A 19,401-nucleotide genomic window follows, 5' to 3' on the forward strand; every position below is an offset into this window, starting at 1 on the left:
CACAGTAAAGAATGCTGCCCAAACCAGTGAGATACACAGAATATACAAGCTCAGGGAGAACTCTTCACTCTTGTGGATGGCAGGGAGCATATTATCATAGAATATTTGGGGTTGGAAAGGACCTAAAAGATCTGGCTCCAACCACCCTGCCATGGACAGGGACACTAGACCAGGCTGGTTAGAGCTCCATCCAAACTGGATTTAACCACTTGCAGGGAATGAGGCATCCGCAACATCTCTGAGCAACCTGTTGAATGCCTCACTACCTGCACAGCTGAGAAATTTTTTCTAATATCTAATTTAAACCTACTCTCTTTCATGTTCTGCCCAGAGATAAGAATCTTAGTTGTGGGCACTATTTTGCAATAATAGGTTGACAATAGTAAATGGGTTTCTTGAAATCCTTAAAAATGTTTGACTTATATCTTGAGTAGGTTTCTTATTTCTTAAACCCCATGTTTTCATATTGAACATGACTAGTATCAAAATTAGAAAGACTTATTGGCAGTGTATCCTCTTTTCATTATGATTTCTAGTGCAAAATCCTCATTTTTCTGGATCGTACTCTTAAAATATTGAAATTTTGCATGAAAAATTTTGAGGCAAGGGTAGGTGATCGGTGGTTAGGAATTTAGCAATCTCTAAACACCGAGTGATACTGATGCAGTTTTGTCTGTTTTGATGTCAGCACGTTTAAAATGGTGTGGAAAAACTGGAGAGGGCAAAAAGGACTTCAAATTAATTAGGGACAAAGGGAGAGAATGTGCTGTGGTGAGGGAATTAAGGAACTTTAATTTGTAGAAAGAAACACAGATATCATTTAATTACAATGTTAAATGTTTTTATGTGAAATAGAGGGCTGGAAAATAAAAAGGTTTTTCAATCTAGTAGAGAAGTATGAAATTATATCCCAGTTAAAAATGAACTAAAGAGGTATGAGAGAGAATGACCAAGTAGGAGGGGAAACCTTGGCAAAAAAGGAGTCAATTTTCCATCTTTTACATGATATTTAAGAAGAAATACATTTCCAGAACAAATCCTGTGCCGAAAAAGTAACTTCTGGATTGAATGTAGGCACACTTCAGTTGCTTTCATTGCTTTTTTAGGAAAGTGTAAAAGACTGATATTTTCTAGATCGCTAATTTTTGTAGGTTTGCGGCAGTTTTTGTTGGTTGGGGATTTTGTTGTTTTCATTTGGCTTTGATTTTGTTTTTATTCATTAAAAAAAAGCTAAAACCATGGGATGCCTGGACCACTTAACAATAATCTTAGAGGTTTTCCAAACTACTTAAATAATCCATTTTGTCTCTCTATTTGGTTACAGGTCCTATTTTTTAGAGTTAACATATAGTAGGTATTACCTTTTTCTATCCCATATTCTTGCAGAAAGGGATGTTTAGGTGAAAAACTAAACCTCAGCTTTTTGTTCACCTTTTACCTCAGACTTTAGTAGATGGTCTTTCTTCCTGAGATTTGCCTAAAGATTGCCCAGACTCTAACACTGCTCTTCCAATATGCCTAAAAGGTAAATGTAGATGAGGTGCACAGCTGGCCCGAACTGGTGCTCAGACTGAGATTTTGGCTGCTTCAGGGAAAACTCCATTCCTCCCTGGAGCTGCTTTTTCTTACCCTTCACTCATTCAGCACGGTGTATCAACAGAGAAATCTGAGTTTATCTGTGGTTCTTTGCAGCACCTTGTCTAGAGGACACAAGCCAGTACAGTGGTACCAGAACTATGTTATGACCCTGATGCTGCTGAACTCTGGATAACAGGAGAGTTGGTCTTGACTGTATCATGCAGAGGAGAGTGGTTGTAGGCTTGTGCGTGTGATTCTCCATAATCAGTTTGTCCTTTTCGATGGGAAGAATTTCTCCGGCAGACGCGTTTGTAGCTGAAGCTTCAGCGCAGTGCAATGTTGTGAGAATGAACCTGGCTTATTTTATTCAGAAAATAAGATATGGCATGATTTCCTGCTCTTGAGGGGTTTGAAACAGGAACTGCACGATGGGCTTTGGGGTCTCATGGAGTTCTCCAGCTTTTTTTTTTTTTTTTTTTTTTTTTTCATTCCTCCTTTTACCCTAGCACTTTGAGATCTACTACCCCAGTGCAGTCCCCACTCTGAAATGACCAGTGTGAGCATGCCCCTCTCTTTTAATTTGTTTGGGCATTTTGCTGGGGTATAGGATTGGGAAGTTGTAGCATGTCCTGATTCTGTAGCTTTCTTGAATGTCTTGCTAGAGCAAATGGCCAAGCAGAGCTCGACAGCAGACTAGGATTTAAATAGGAAAATGGAAGGTTAATGACCGAGAAAGAGGCAGAACAGGGAAAGACTGGGCTGCATTAGGCAGTGCCTTTAGTGCAGAACAGCTAATAGTATTTATGCAATTTATAATAATATCCTTTCAGCTAAATAAAAATTATATCAAGATCAGACCCAAAAAAGCCCCAAAACAGACAAAAAAGTGAGACTCAGCAGAGATGTTCTGCTAAATAAGGATTTGCTTGCAGCTACTCACTCCTGCTGAAACTGGCTACACAATTCTTTTAAAGGATCTATAGGTGCATTGTGAAAATAGGGCTAAGTTGAGAAACGGGTCATTATGGCCTGACAAAACACAGGTGTACCAAATGCTGGCTGGCTTTTAGATGATTGGATGCCTTGTGTCACACCAGAAGCTCAGGTTTTCTTCTACTTTTGGCCAAATTACTCTTCCTTTGAAGTAGAAGGGGTATTGATAGGGCTGGGTTTCAGTAAATAGTCTACACATTTGTACTTACATTTTGGGAAAGTCTAGAAAACTGTAATAATTTTTTTTGCACATTTACTTTCTTAACCCTGAAGAGTCAATAGATAAAATCATTTTATAGGATGTTTTTCCTAAAAGACTATTACTACTACTTGTTTTAAAGCTTATACTGTGAGAAACAATATCTTTTCAAATGTAACATTTGTAAAATGTGCCATTATTGCAGCGTCTTTTTATATAAATGCCAAAATATATTTCTTAATTTTTTTCTCAGGTTTTTAATTTTAATCAGAAACTTCTTAGATCAAAATTTACATAGAATTAATTCAAAAATGATGCAAAAATGACAGAAAAATATATATTTTATGAGAATAATATAAACTTAACAAGGATCTTAAGGATTGAAATTGTTTTTTCCCACACAGAAATTTCATGAAGTGAAAGAGTCTCTGATCAGTTTAGGCTTTAGTGGAAAGATCATTACCAACAATGATATAGAAAAGCATGCCCCTTTTTCAATTATGTTTAAATGCTTAGGTATTCCTTACCTCTCCAAAATGCTTTAAAAATGGTCTGGGTATTGCAATAGCCATTGACTGCTGAACATTATTGATTGGTTTTAAGAAATCGCTATATAGCATGATATCAGTCACTTAAAAAAAACCAAATAAAGTGTGGAAATTTATCCAGTCACACCAGAGTGCAAGGTTTAATTCCATTATCCACCACTGAGAGCATATTGTGACAGTCTGTATCGCCACGTAGTTACAGGACTTGTTTTCATCAGCACTGGGGACTGGAGGCAGAAGGGGAGAGAGAGAGAGGGTCTGGGAATTATAATGCTTCATCTGCTCAGGTCATTCAGTGCCTTGCAAGTTTAATCAGGCTGTCTTCATCCTCCATTACACTCATTAGGCGAGTGCTAGGTTAGTGCTCAATGTTGATCTGTATCTTGGTCAAGACAATTGTTGCTGATTAACTGTAATTACCAGTAATGGTCCCAGCCTGCTTTCAAGCAGACTGCTGCTGTCATCTAGTCCAGGCCCTTGCTCTGTGATGAGCAGTCCAAATCTGCTGTTTGCTCACTTGCTGTTTGAACCAACGAGTTGCTTCTTGTGTGGGCTCATCTCCCACCCCTGTACCTGCCATCTGTAAACATCCCAACTCTGCCTGAGCTATGCAAAAATGTATAGGTAAGGAAAACAGGAATGACTGGTGTGGGAAGGGCAAAACAGCAGAAGCAAAGAATCAAAAATTAAATACAAAACAGGACAACTGAGGACTTAAAAGGCTATAAAGCTCAATAACAACAAAGAAATCAAGGATTTTGTGATTTGTGGTCTAAAGTAATAAATTACAAACTCGTACCTAATCTTGAACTCTGTCCTTGTGTGAATAATCTTCATTCGAGTCTGCTCTCCTATGTATTTTCATCAGATTATTTTGGGAATAGCTGTCCTTAGGATCAGAGGATCAGATCTTCTGTATTGCAAATATTGCTTAAGGCAGTTTTAAGTTGTGGATGGTTTTCTGGTTAGCCTTGTGAAAGCCTCTATATGCTTATACTTCAAAAAGATGATAAATAATCATGAGTCAAGTCAGAATTTATAGATAATTGTGGTGTGAATGCCAAGGTCATGTAAATGTTTATGTTCCTGTTTCATAGTTACAAATAATGCTTGCTAAATTTCCAACAGTCTATAAGTACAAATAATTTGGAGAAAGAAACTGAATGCTGGTTATTTATGCCTCTTTCTGCAGGCATCAAAAGAATTATCATATTAGAAATTACAACAAAAAGCATTGCCACAGTTTGGGCACAAGAGCAATGTGTGATGCTACCCTGGGCAGTCAGCATAATGGGGACACTTCCAAAACTCTGAACACGTATCCACGCTCATCCGGATTTCAAGTGTGCACCCAAAAGTGCATTTGTGAGGCAAAATCAGTAATTGTACCTGGAGGGTAGAGTCCCACAGAGACTCCCTGTGGCCAAAACTCTCTTGTGTATCTGTAGACAAGCCTGTAATTGCACCTTCTGGTAGCAGTTCTCATGATGAGATGAGAGGTGTGGATGGTGTGAGCGTGAGCTCCCCCAGCCTAAGCTGTCACAGGCTACTGTGGTCCCATAGCTCCCAGGCAGAATGTGGCTCTCACCTGGCCAGCCTGCAGCCTGAAGGCACAGCGTGTGTTCACTGGTGTTTGTGTGTGTGTGTGTGTGTGTGTGTGTGCCTGGCCAATCTGACATAGCCAAGAACTAGGGATATGGGAATCTGATAAACTCTAGTAACTCCGTTAGTGTGTACTTCCAAATTATGCTCCTGACTGTGGACTTAGTGGGATAGTCAAAAGAAAAAATTAAGGCAATAAATTTATGAGGAGAAGGATACAATGAAGAAGTCCCAATATTTATGTATTTACTCAATGTGTATCTCAAAAATTCCCCTTAACGATAAGAGAAATCCACTAAGGTTGCAAAGTCAAAGTCTTAAATGTTGCATCTATTTGTCCAGCATTAATTGCATTAGGAGCAGATCTTACTCAAAGCACTGAATAAAGCAAGGAAAATTAATATTTTCAAGTAATGAAAGGCTATATAGTGGTTGGGGTTTTTTATACATAAGTATAATTATTTTCTAACACATTCAGCATTTAATATGCTACATTTAAAGAAAAGAAAAAGAAATTCTTCCTGCTGCTTTAGCAGATTTTACTATGGGTACAATTTTATTGACATTTCTAAGTCACCCAGTGTTATTAATAACAGAATGCATTCAGAAGAATTGTCATTTTTAAAGATGACTCTGTGCTTAACATTGCATGTTTCTTCTTTATGTGGTAAGATGTTACGGCAGTCAATGCTGCTTTACAGCTGCTTTATGTCTCTGCAAGAGATTGGTATCTTTCAATGCAGCAAAATACAAGAACAATTTTGGTTTTAAATAAACATCTGCAAAAAATTATTTTTCTCTAGTACATAGAGTGGCTGTAAAAGGGATTTAACAAATTGGAATAGCACCCATTATCTGTTCAGTCCTGAGAGGAGCTAGACAGCTATTTTTCATGTTGTTTTCCTTGAAACACATGCATCTCAAATTTCAACATAAAAGATTCTTTTATATTACAGTAAAGAACCTTCAATGTATAATACACATGAGGCTTATCTACATTTATGTACTCTAGTCATACTTGTATAAACAAATACACACTGCATAAATGTGTGTGTTCTACTTCTGGGAGTATTTATGGTCCTAATGCATATGTACTTTCAGAATATGCACATTTATATATTTAAATATTTGTGCTTGCCGTGTTTTATAGATTCAGATATAAAACACGCTACACGCTCTGTGTAGTTTAATTTTTCTGTGAGGTGTTTTAAGTCCTTGTTGAAGTGAATATTGGGCTGTAAAATTAAGTCCATTTCTAGGCACGAAATAAAGAAATCTTAGCATAAAGGAATTTAATGAACTCAATATATAGTAAATATATCCACATTGTGACTGCCAAATTTCATTTCATTGAGACCACTGAGAGTGGCCAATTATTTTTTTAAACACTGGCAATAGCTTTAAAGAGGATTTTTGTAGTGTACATTATCTATATACTTTGGTGTGTATATACATATATAAAGGAATGTATATTTATAGAGAGATATATGTTAGAGAGATAACTTTTTTTTTTTTTTTTTAATCCCAAAATCACTAACTCTTTTGCAGTTTTTGGAAGGAAATGGAGCCTGCAAGCCAGGAAATCACATCCCAGAAAGATCACGTTCTTGTGACAATTTATCATGGAAAAAGCTGTGTCTTGCAATTGAGATGTAAAGCTGTGGTCTTGCAGTTTGTGGTCAATGAAGATGCTTGGGGATTTTTTTGCTATCTCTTGCAAGAAAAGCATTATTAGCCCCTGAAGTCTTGGTTGCATTCCAATTTTAATAACTATATTTTGCCTACATAATTCCCACTGTAGTTTCAGGTGGATTGTGGAATTTTCTTCACTTCCTGTCATAAAGTATTCTGTGGTGTTGCTGTGTGCTGTGTAACAGCTGCTGTGCTCCTCTGCTACTGTTCAGTACTTCTCCCCAAACTTCTGACCCTCTTTATTTAATCTTACATCATCTTTTGCTGAGTTTGTACCAGTATTTCAAACAGCACATATTACAAACCATTGCCAAATGGGGGTTGATACGAAAGCTTAATGTACTATTTTCTAGTGGCATCTTTTAGATCTGCTTGACATTCTATGCATGGTCTATTAAGAACTTGAAAAAAAAAAATGTTAGAAGCAAATACAGATTTTGGGGGCCCCCACCCACTATGGGAGTCTCATCTAGAGTGATAAATGGGAACTAAACAGCAATTAAATGCTCTGCAGGCAGGCTGAACCCACGTAGTGTCATTAGGACTCTTCTTGAACATGGAACACATAATTCTCTTGCAGAAGAAGCTTGAGGGATCAGGGCAAAAGAGAGTGTTTGTTTAATTTTTTGTAGTTAATTTTTTTCCCCACCCAACAAAATAATAATATTTTTACTGAAATTTTGGTCAAAATATATTGAGGACTTTTGGTTTTTTTTCTGTTCTAGTTTCAGGGATTGTGTTGAGAAAAAAGGTGTTTATAATTAACACTTATTTCCAATAATTTATTTCTTGATTAACTTGAGGGATTTATACTTTTTTTTGCTGGTTTTATACATTTTGCTGTTTTTTCATCTGAACTTCTTAATTCATACATGTTCTTGTTTTATTTCATAGCCAAAGCAGTGTCTTTTTCTGTTTAGGATTGATTGACAGTGGAATATTCTGGCTAAGAGCTAGAGTCAAACCACAGACTGAGACACTGTACAGACTGTACATCCTCGGAGTCTGCCAGCAGACCATTCCTTGCAAAATATTACCAAGTCGAACTATGAATTCTGGAATAACACTTTCTTGGCTACTTGTAAAGACAATGTGGAGTATAGTTAGTGAGTTTACATTTCTTGCCAGAAAAGCATAATACAATGCTTGTGTTGATACGTGAAAAACCTTAGCAATGATTATTTGCCATGGTTTGTTGTGCATGTAAGACCAGAGTGCTTTCATTCATCAGCACACTCTGTGCTTCTACATCCTCTGGGCCTCGCCGTTCCCAGTTTGATGAAGCAGGGAAATCGCAGCACCTTCCAGCAGTGTGCATTCCTCACCGTGGCAGTGAGCGGGCGCTGCTTTCTAGATGGATTCTTCTTGCTTGTGCTTCCTTCTAACAGCACCTGTGTGAGTTGCACAAGATAGGATTCCAGTGATTGTCCCCTGGATGAGCAACACTCTGAAGCAAAGGCATAAAAATTAGTGCGTTCTGCCTTCAGCTGTTTTCTCAGCAGGTTGTGTGTTGGGAGAGCTGCAGCGGGCTCATGGGCTCCATTAGTGCTCAGGTCGGACCCCTGCCGTGCCTCTGGAAGAACAGGGCGGCAGCAGCCGAGAGCCCCTTGCTTGCAACAGATGTTTGTTTGCAAGACAGTTTTATGTAAAGGTTATTTCACGTGCATTATCTTCCTACCTTTTTAAAGCAGAGCAGGGATGGAAAACTGTGGACCGGTAACTATTTGTGCTAGTCATGTTGCTTTACGTCACAAAAAAAAAATCTGCAAAATGAACTAGACAAAATTATAGATAAACTGTGAAGAAACTTGAATTATTTGGTAAGAACTCTCATTTATTTATTATTATCATCACGATCATGCCTAAATAACTATTATTGAGGCTGGCTTTTAGCCATCATTCTGAAGGACTTCACTGCTGCTGTTTGATACTGCAAGTTGCAAGAAAATTATTTGTCGCGTAAAGAAAAGAGTAGTTTTTTTTACAGAAAGCAAGATATCCGTGAAAAACATATGGCCCCACTTCTTTGCACTCAACCGCACTGCTACCGAGGTCAGTGGAGAAAAATCCCATCCTCTTCCCTGGCAGTAGGTGATACTTAAATATTTCTCTCCGTCTGAAAAGGTAGATTTCACGTTATTTCTGTCAGTTTTGCTGCGGTGATTTTGTCTCCGGTCTGCGTTTCGCTGTGGTCAGGGGGTGCAGTTTTTTCTGTTAATCCTGTTCCTACCCTGCGTACTCCGGTGCAGCTCAGCTGCGGGCGGTTCGGCAGCCGCGCAGGCCCGCGCGGAGATCTGCAGCCGGGAGCCGAGCCCCGGGCTGCGCCCGCTCCCGGCGCCCGCCGCCCTCCATTCCGCAAGCGGCTGCTGCCATCTCGTGCCCGGGCCGGGAATGCGCCGGGCCCGCTGATCGCCGCCGGGCCCGGGCCGAGCGCGGTGCCGGGGCAGCGGCCGACGCTCCCGGGCACCCCCCGCGTTCGTCCCGCGGCCGTCCGGGCCCCTCCGGCGGCGGGGCCGCCTCCCCGGGGACTCGCGGCCCGGAAAGCGGCGCCGCGCCCGGGGCTCCTCACGGGCAGCGCTCGCTGCCCCCTCACGGGGCCGCGGGAGAGCGCACCCGGCAAAGGGGAAAGGCTCTCCCCCCGTGCGAGGTTCTGCTGATCCGGGTTCGTTTTGGCGGCGTGGCCGTGGTTTATTCGCGCGTTGGATCGCCACGCTGTAAGATGCTTTTAATTTTAAAAAGCTTTTGACGGTGTGGCACCAGCCTGACGCTCAGGTATTTTTTAAGTTACAAAATCGGCGTTAAAAACCTGGCATAAGGAGATATTTTGTAATTTGCCTTTTAGTGCGGAGAAATGAGGGTTTGGTTTTAATTCGATTTAGAAATTTTGCTGCAGTTTTCTCAAGCTAAATCCTGAAACATGATGGTCCCGGCAACGACAACCATAAACTTAGCATAACCAAACAAAAAAGAGAAATATTTTCCCCTTAGAGTTGAATGACATAAACAAGGGTAACTGAGAACTGAAGAACTTCAGCATTAGTTGTTTATATATGCCTTCAGAATGTGATTCCTAAGAAATAAGTGTATCGTGCCAGTTTTTATACATATTTAGTTGGCATCAAACTATCTGTTGATGAAGCTGCAAGCATGCTTAACGTGAAAGTTCTGCATCTTAACTTTTGCCTAGCTAAGTGCCTCTGGTCACCATGGGCAAGCTCTAAAACAACAAGAAAAGAATTTTCTCAGATCTGTGCAGCAGCAATCGTCTCCAATATGTCTCTAATATCCTGCTCCCCTGAATCTCCAATGAGAAGAGAGTGAACAGTTTTACACTTGATATTTAAAGCAAAAATACCCCATTCTTCCCATTCTAAATGCTGAAGTACGTTTTCTCTCTTCTGTGCAGCTGGATTTTGGATCTGGGAAATGTGTGACACTTTGAATAATTCATAGCATGGCTTTTGTGTGTTGAGAAGTCAGTTTTGGGAGTCTCTTTTCAAGTATTCTTCTTTAAGTTTAAAATCTAGCATGGGATGTTTTTGTGAAATTTCAGGAGCAATATTCTGATCTTATTTTGATCTCTACTCTCTACTTTTCAGCTCAGATGCTGGGGGGCTGATAAACAAAAAAAAAAAAAATCCAGTGGAAAGTCAAAGAAGATGATTTTGGAGAAGAGGTATCGCCTGCGGTAAGTGAGGAGCAACGTGGGGGGAAGGATGAAGAGAGTCAGCATGACACAGATGTGTCCACTTGGAAACCACAGCAAGATCTTCCCACTGCACTGTGTGAGCCTCTTTAAAGCAAAATCCAGACAGAGTCTGTTTCTCCATAAATCTTTCCCTCCTTTCCATTACTAGTTGGGTATTGTTGGCTTTAAGCCACCTGATTTTACCATGATTTATTAACTGCTATGCATTATATATGAGATTCAGGTTTACTGAAGAGTTACCCTTATGGTCAATGTTGCATACAAATCAGCTACTGTTAGAGAGGTTTATTGCATCTTCTTATGCAGCTAGGAGTTTTGTTAGTCAGTGTTAGAATTTGTGATTCATAGAACAATACATTAAAAAAATCCTCATCTGTATTTCACATGGTATATGTATTACACAGAGTTCATCATCTAGTGCTGTTTAGATGGCGATCCTTCTTTAAAACCTGAGTACCTGGGGGTAGGATGATGGGATGGGACAGACTGACATTTCACAAAATTCCTAATTAGCTCATGAAGTTACATAAATTGTTGTTTGCTACCAAAAGAAAAAAATATTCTGTTGTGTGGAAATATGACTTGCAAAAGTATCTGTGATTTACACGTTAATGTGGCACATCTGAGAGATGCTGCTGCCTGAAGAAGTTGCACTGTTATAAATTGCTCACTGAAGTTCTTCCTCACGTGACTTGGTGGAAGCCCTGCAGAAGAGTTTGGCCTTTGGTCATACCCCAGTTGGTCATTATTCCAAGGATGACCAGTGTCTATTTCAACAAGTATTGCTTAGTAGCATCTGGTTTTTTTCATTTTCTGCATACAAATTTAGATATGATCTAAGGATGAGTAAGTAAAACTAGGGGAGGTGAGGGGAGAAATAAAAAGGTTAATTTTAAACTCACTATAAAATAATTTTAAAACGTGAGCATTTTTCAGCAGTTTGGGAATTTAGTGCAGAGGGTTGGGGAGAAGGGCAGGAAGAAGAAAGAGCTTACACCTTTTTAAATTAAATAGCACAGTAAGTTGCAGAGGCAGAAATTACCATAGGGATGTCAAAAGGACACTGTCAGAATAAAAGAGAATATAAAGTTTCACTGCACCTGAAATTTTACCATTATATTCAAACCATAAGCAGTGCAACCTTTGTCAGACTGAAAAGTGTTATGAAGCATTGGTGAAGAAAGGAATTATTGTTAGGTAAAAGCATCATGTACTACACCAGAGTTAAGCAAGTATTCCTGATATTATTTCCTTCTGACAGATACTCCCAACAAACTACAGAAATATTTATTGACATGATCTTTTTGTGTAAGCTTTCCTTATATTACACTCTGTGATTTTAAATTAATTTAGTAGTGGAAAAAATGGAAAGAATTAGTGACTTAAGTTTTTACCAAATTATGTTGCAAATGTAGACACTGTTCCTAGAAGGTAGTTTATAGAGAGCCATGTTATGAGAATATGAATGACAGGAAAAAGGTTCTTACTTCTCAGGATATGAATTTGGTATAGTTTCATGTGTTCCAGATACAAATAGCCTGAAAGCTTCAGGCAACGTAGAACTGACTCTCCTAACATTATTTACTTATGGTTATATTGTTTCATTTTATTTTGTTTTGTTTTTCCAAAAGAATGAAAGAGGCTGTTGGAAGAGAAAACTTCTTGGTGGCTCTGCAGTAATGATATCCCATTAAAAATATTTAACCAAGCAGAGATTACCCAGGAAGGATTTCAGATTATCTTCTTAAATTTCTTTTCAGTTGTTTAATTTAAGGGATTTTATAAATATTACAAGCTTCTGCATTTGAAGTATATTTGAACATATAAACACTGTCTTCAGAAGCCTGTCTTATTTTTTATACAGATGAAATGGGAGATATATTTTTTAAAACCGAAACAAAAAAGAAAAAAAAAAAACCAAAACAGATTGAGTTTGTCTAAAAGCAAGGCTAATTTTGAAATATATTTTGCTCTTCTTTCATTGACACTTGGAGCTGGCCCAAAGTCCTCTATCCTTGGTGAAGCAGACACTGTTCTGCAGACAAAAACCTAATTAAACTGAGTGCTCCTTATGGCAAGGACATTTAGGAATTCACAGAGTTCAAGCAAACAAAACAAAGCATTGGTTTTCAGATCTGGTCTTGATAACATGCTGCACAGGTTTTTTCCTGATGTGTGGGGTTTTTTCTGTGTTGGTATGGGTGTTGTTGTTGTTGTTGTTGGTTGGTTGGTTTTTTTGAGAACTGTGGTCTTATGAGAAGACAGAAATGAGGCAATCTTTAAAGCAGCAAATATTCTCATTGTATGTCATTGTTTCTGTTTCTTCTCCATGTGTTTTTTAAAATAATACTCTCTTAAGAGAAAGTTGGCACAGAGAAGTCAGATAAATAAAAGTGAAACATTTAACAGATGACTAGAATGATGTTATTAGCTACTGAAATTATATGTCTTGATGAAATCATAGGACTGAGGTAATGTTTTGACTGACTTTTTCTGATTCTTATGTGAGTGACACAGCAAAAATATTGTGACTTCTTACACTGGCATTTCAAATGCTCCTTGTCAAAGTTAGTGGAAACACAGCATCCTCTTATGCCCTTGCCATCTGAGTATAAAAGGAAAGGCAGTTCACCAGTTCATCTCTAATCTGCTTGCACTCCTCATCCACTCATTTGTATGTTTTCCTACTTTATCAGTACCAAAGATTAAAAAAAAATTATCCCTACTGAAATACAGTGAAAAGAACATTTTGAAGACAGCACTAACATCACAAGAAACCACCTAGCTGTGCTGGGAGGGTTGAAATAAATATCTGTGTTTCTTGAATGCATTATATAGTTATAAGTGTGATATTGACTGAACAGGACAAAAAAGGGAATGCATGGGTAAATATTGTGATATTGATATGTATCTGATTATAATCATGCTGAGTATAAAATTTTCAGCTCAGAACATAATTGTGAAGTGTTCCAAGATAATCTGAAGTCATGGTGCTTTTTTAAGGCAAAGATATTGGCATCTGATAATGGTGATCTTGTGCCATGTTGTCATGCGAGAGGTTACTATGTAGCCACAATTCAATATCATCCTTTGGACTTTTCTGATAGACCACTTAACTGTCTCGGCTTTTCCAGTGATCATCTCATTTATCTAGGATTATTGCAGTGAATTTACTGTTTGGTTTCCTTCCAGAACTGAAATGTCAAGTCCAGTGTCATGTATGCAGTAGCTTTGTGTTGTGAGAGCTCAACAGATCCACCAAAAGCTGCTAGCAGTTGATCTTTGGATAGAGCTAGAAATAAATAAATCCTCTTTAGCAGATCAATATTCATCCCATTTAATGCTTGATGTGAAACTTGTGGATTTGAAGTAGTAATGCTGATGTACAGCTAATCGTTGAAATGGGCATTAGGGCTTTTATAGCATGGCAACATATTGTCAGACAGGAAGGAGGAAAGTGTTGAGCGCATCCTAAGGTGGGAGAAAAACTCTGAAACAATATTTAATTTAATGCACATTCATAATCCACAGAATGCCCTACATTGCAATGATTTGCTAGATTGCAGATGAATACTGTACATCCAGTGTTTATTCCAGGAGTTTACTTAGTAAAGCAGATGATTCCCCCTTCAGTGGATCTTTCAGAGTCTAAATATAATCACCCAGTCTTATTTAAAGACATAATTTTTCTCTTTAGTACTCTCCACTCAACTAGTGGCTTATCTACTCCCCTATATAAGTACACGGAATGTGTGCTTCCCATGGCACAGAATATATAAGTATTAAAGTATCTAGTAATGAATTTGTGTATACATTTGTGTAGGTGTGTATTACTTGCTTGTTAGTTTTCTGTCTAGAGTTTGTATTGTACATATTCTGGAGAAACAGGAGGAGAATTTCCAGAGAAAGGATAAAACATCAGTGAAAAAATTCTTGGATAGTTTAAGAGTATATTTGAAAAGGTTCTGTGGGTTGGCTTCTAATTTATTTTTTTTTTTTTTTAAATGCGGTTTAAAGAGTTTTTCTCTTCCCCTTTAGTTTGCCTTAGTAAATAAATACTTGAGCCCATTATCTTCTTTCTTAAAATGCATAAATGAAAGCCTTGTTAAGTGAATATTTGTACTAAACAAGATATTGGCGAACATAAAGTAATTTGAGGGTTGAATTTTCTTCTGTGCCAAAACTGTATTGTCATATGTGTTACTGTAAATAGCTTTCTTATATTTTGCCACAGTGAGCTCTGGCATTCAATTTCAGCTGCAAGGTTTCTAGATGCTGTGCTGGCCAGTATATACTTTGGTGGATCATTCCTGTAAGATGATGCAAACAAAATGAACCTCCTTGGCAGACCTCAGTCCTTTGGCAATTGTAGGAAATAGCCTGTTCCTTTTTCATCATAGAGAAAAATATCCTCAGTGTTAAGAAGTCTCATTATCTTTAAAGGTGAAGGAAAAAATGGCATTGTTTCATCCTCTCCTTACGTTAGAAATTCTAGTATAAAACACATTTGTGAATATTATGTAAAATGACAAAATATATGTGTATCACAATTCTTTGCCACTATCATTTGTTGTTTTGCCAACGAATATTTTAATGCTAAACCTACAAGAAACATACAGAAGAATATGTGCTGATGCAATGTTTAGCGAACTTCTACCCCTCTGAACACAACTTAAGGGGCAGTAGGGCTATTACCTTCCTTTATAATAGCAGTTCTATATTCCTTTTAAGAAGTCTTTTCTGGCTAAAAGTTTTTGCAAAAATCTATATGGGAGACAGTGGGGAGGAATAAATTTATCTACAGAACAGTAAATCACTGGGAAGGAAAGAAATGCCAGTTATATTTCATACAATGAGAGGGAGATGGCTTAGAGGGCATAGGTAGTGACAGAGTGGGAACTTTCTGGGTTAGTCTGTCTCCTTCAGTGAAGGTTAAATAGTCTGTTTAACCACTCTTCTAATCCTGCCTCAGTGCCCATGATGAAAAGTGGTATGGACAAATAGGTGTTTCCTGTATTGTGAGGAAGGAATACTGTACAATTTTCTCATATTCATGAGCCCGTTTTTTTCTGCTGCCCCCTTGCATTACCTGCAGTGCTATTGCTTGTTCTTAGTTATGAAGAAAATGTAATCAGAAGGAAAGCCATTCTATCTGTAAACACTTCTGTAAGCTTAAAAAACTTCAGAGTGTGACAAGAATAATTGTGGATTTTTTTCCTTCCTATCATAAAAACTAAAAAAAAAGTCAGGAGAATGTATGTCTGCTTTTTCCCCAAAGAATAATTAATGAATTATGGTGCTCTGGGAGCTAAATAGAATGTTCTGCCCCGTTCTGCCAAGAAGTGTGTCTTGGCACCATTAAAAACAAACCAGAAAAAATGTACACACAACCAAATGAAAAAACACCCCAAACAAACAAAAAGACCAACCCCATCAACAACTACACCCCAAACAAATAAAAACCAAAAACTCCTTCATTGTTGACGTACCAATATATTGATATAAAGGGAGAATGTACAACTCATTGTGTGTGGAAATGTAAGGTCTGGTCAATTCCTTACTGTCGTGTTCTCTTTTTGTATGTGGGCTAAGGGAGCAGACTTAGAAGAGGAGATAGGAGTTCTGTTGGAAAAGCTAGCATTGACATCATATGGACATTAGTGACTTCTGAAGCACTGAGTTTTCTTTATTGCTTTTACTGAGGGGGTGGGAAGTTAGCTATGCTGTGACAGGGCTGGTCTGATCAGTGTGTGTGGGTAGATTGTAAATTCAGAGGGAAAGAGAGAGACCTTCTGGCCTCTCCATCACAAGAGGGAGCTTCACAGGAGAGCTCACCAAGTGACAGTCATTTGATCACTTCTATGTAAGGCCTATTTACCTAAACAAGTGACCGTAGAGGTCCATTTAATGCTTCAAAGACTTTGCATTTGTTGTTTATATTTGTGTATAACAGCCTGAAGTTAAGATAGAGGTATAGGTTCACACATCCTTCCTTACTCCGCTGCCCATATGTACAGATGATCTCAATCAGGTGAAATTTGCAAACAGGAGGTGTTCTCCACTGTGTGCAAGAGGTGGTCAATCTGGTCCTAGATTTTGATCTATTATTAATTATGTTCTTAGTAAATGTGGTTCTCCCATCTATTAGTCTCTACTACTGTGTTTAAATAATGAGAATATTTTTTTAATAACTTACAATAATTTTAAGAAAGAGAAAAAAATTGCTTTTTGGTTTATTTTCTGGATTTCTAAATCAATTCTTGTTCATATGGAAAAATAATCAGGTCCTTAGCCTTGCCTCAGTGAAGTTATTTTAACTCTGATGATGCCATTTCTTCCCAATGTTGTACAGAGGTTGGGGTTTCCCACTACTGAGGGTTCAAATCTGACCCTAGAAAAAAACCTTGACACCATGTGATGAAGCCAAGGAATAACTAGGATTCTGCTTTTCTTTTTTTTCTTTTTTCTTTTTTTTCTCCGGGGTGGGGGGTGGATTTAAGCATTCTTTGAAGTTTGACCTACATAGCAAATGTTTTGGTATTTTTTTTTTAAATGGCTGTTTGCCAAATTTTTGGGTTTTTTTTTTTTTTTTCATTTTGCTTTCAGAACGCATAGGCGGGTTGAGACAGGAAGCGCAGCCTGAAAGACTCGGCCAGATCCGGAGGGATTAGTTGCAGCAAAAGGCTGCTCTGTGATCCTGAGTTACTTTCTTAGTAGTATGGCAGAAAAAGAAAACACTCACATTCTTGTATGTGTCCAGATCTTCATGCAAAGCAAATCCAGCAGGCAGATGGAAAATTAAATCACCCTGATAAGGCATTTAGGAACATTCTTGTCAATATAAATGCTGATGGTGATGCCTGCCCTTTTCTTTTGGGCTTTAAAAACCAGGTGATTTTTATGAGACAAATTTTCTATTTAACTGTAGTTTCTAATGACGGCACAGCAATTATGGTTTTCTACTCTGGCTTTTGGAAAAGCTTTATGTTTAAAGGGGAAATTAATACTTTTTGCTTAAGTTAGAAGTTCAAAGGTAAGTTTTCACATAATTGAAGATGTGTTGAAAATGGATAGAACATATTTCTCCTTTTTTTCTTTTATTTTCCTTTTGTTTCATTTTCCTTGGTGGCCAGTGAAAGAAATTAATTTAATGTGCAAAGACTTGAAACTTTTGTGCTTAGCTACTTAAATGAAAAAAGGAAATCCTGATCCTCTCTTTTCATTAACACCTGGTGTTTTTTAGTGTTTTGTACGTCCTTACAATGAATGTAGAGAAGTCCTTGGAGTTACCTTTAGATAATTTTCTATATGCGCTAAAGAGTTAAAAAGATTCTAGGTTTATGTTCTTGCAGGCAAATGTTTCCTATCCAATTTAGCTAAAATTTTAATAAAAATAGCAAAGAAAGAAAAAAAAAAATTAAAAGGCTGCTTTAGATAGCCAACAAAACACCTTTAAACAGAAGTAAGGAAAAAGCTTTGCTTATTTGTGGGGATGGGGAGCACTACTGCAGTGCTGCTGTTGTTTTTTCCATTACTAAAAAATAGAGCGGAATTGTTACATTCTTCCAGTGTGAAATGAGGATTCTTTGTACTCTGCAAGTTATGGAGGTATGAAGAGAGCATCCCGTGAGATTTCACATTTAGCACTGACTGTAAACACTTTGTTTCATGCATTAAGCTGCCCAAATGTCATTCCTAATAAAACCTGTAAAAAATAAGACATGATTTAAAATCACCAGCTCACATAGAATATTAGCTATCTGGCTTTTTTGTTGAAGTTCTTTAACTGTTGTCGGCGTAGACAAGTGATTTTATTTCTTTTGTTTTCACAGTCCAAATAAGGCATCTGCTATGTAAATACTTATATATAAATACCATATATTCGTCTCAAATAATGATCTCGTATTCAGAGGTCTAATATTGAGGCCAACAGACTAAGCTGGCACAGAGGAGCAGGGAAGCTAATTTGCGATACACTGGAAGAATGTCGAAAGCCTCTTTCCCCTCCTCCTCCTCCGCGAAAGGAAAGCGGTTGCTCGGCTCGGTTTGTTTTGTTGGGGGTTTTTTCCGCTTATGTAAGTCTGAAAACAAAAGGAACAGCAGAGGTCGCCCCTGCCCTGCACGGCGCGGCTGGCAGGGCCGGAGGAGCGCGGCGGCAGCGCTGGCGGAGGGTGCCGCGCCTTGTCCGGAGCCGCCGGGCGCCGGGCGGTGCTGCTGTGCCGGACACACGGCAGCATCACCGCAACTCACCGGGCCGCTTCTTTAACTAGCCTTCGAAACAGATTTGGAATTAGGAATGGGCTGCCCGAGGAGGTGGCGGAGTCACCGTCCCTGGAGGTGTTCAAGACCGGTTGTGGCGCTTGGTGCAGTATTCTGGTTGACAAGGTGGCATTTCTGTTGTAGGTTGGACTCAGCGATCTCAGAGGTTTTTTCCAACGTAACTGATTTTGTGATTTGAATGTGTTGCATACTAAACAAGCATTTCTCACAGATACAAATCATATATCTTACTACGTAACGTGCCAGGAAAACAGCACCCTATGTATATCAATACATAAAATCCTGTCTTTTAGATACCTGTCTCCTGTTAGCATCAATTGCAAAGTTACTGAATATCTTCTGCCAGCGTTATGTTGTACAGGATGCTCATCCTTGTTGCACGGGTTGCTTCATCTTTGGATGATTTTTGTAAGCATCTGATTGAACATGACAGACAGTGCTAATGCAAACCTGAGAGGCAGGTCAGGCATGAGAATGTCTCAGAATGTCAGTCTTTAAAGATGTGTTGGAACACCCTTTATTTTTTAATTCTAGTTCATAAAAAAAAAATACAGTGTGCTGTTCACATGATACACCATTATATACTTAAGTTGAGACTGGTCAGTTGTTCTTGGTTGATAAAGATTTTCTATTACAGAATGACTCATCAGTCTGTATACTCATCTGAATGTATTTATTTTGAGATGGTTTGATGCCTGTTCTGTTTGGTGTTAAGACACCTGAAATAGCAAGTTTCTTAGAGGGGGTCCCATATGTTTATAACAGAAACAGAATCCAAATGTGCCGGTAAATAACACTGG

Source organism: Hirundo rustica, chromosome 5 (assembly GCF_015227805.2).
Source record: "Hirundo rustica isolate bHirRus1 chromosome 5, bHirRus1.pri.v3, whole genome shotgun sequence".
In the NCBI taxonomy this organism is placed as follows: Eukaryota; Metazoa; Chordata; class Aves; order Passeriformes; family Hirundinidae; genus Hirundo; species Hirundo rustica.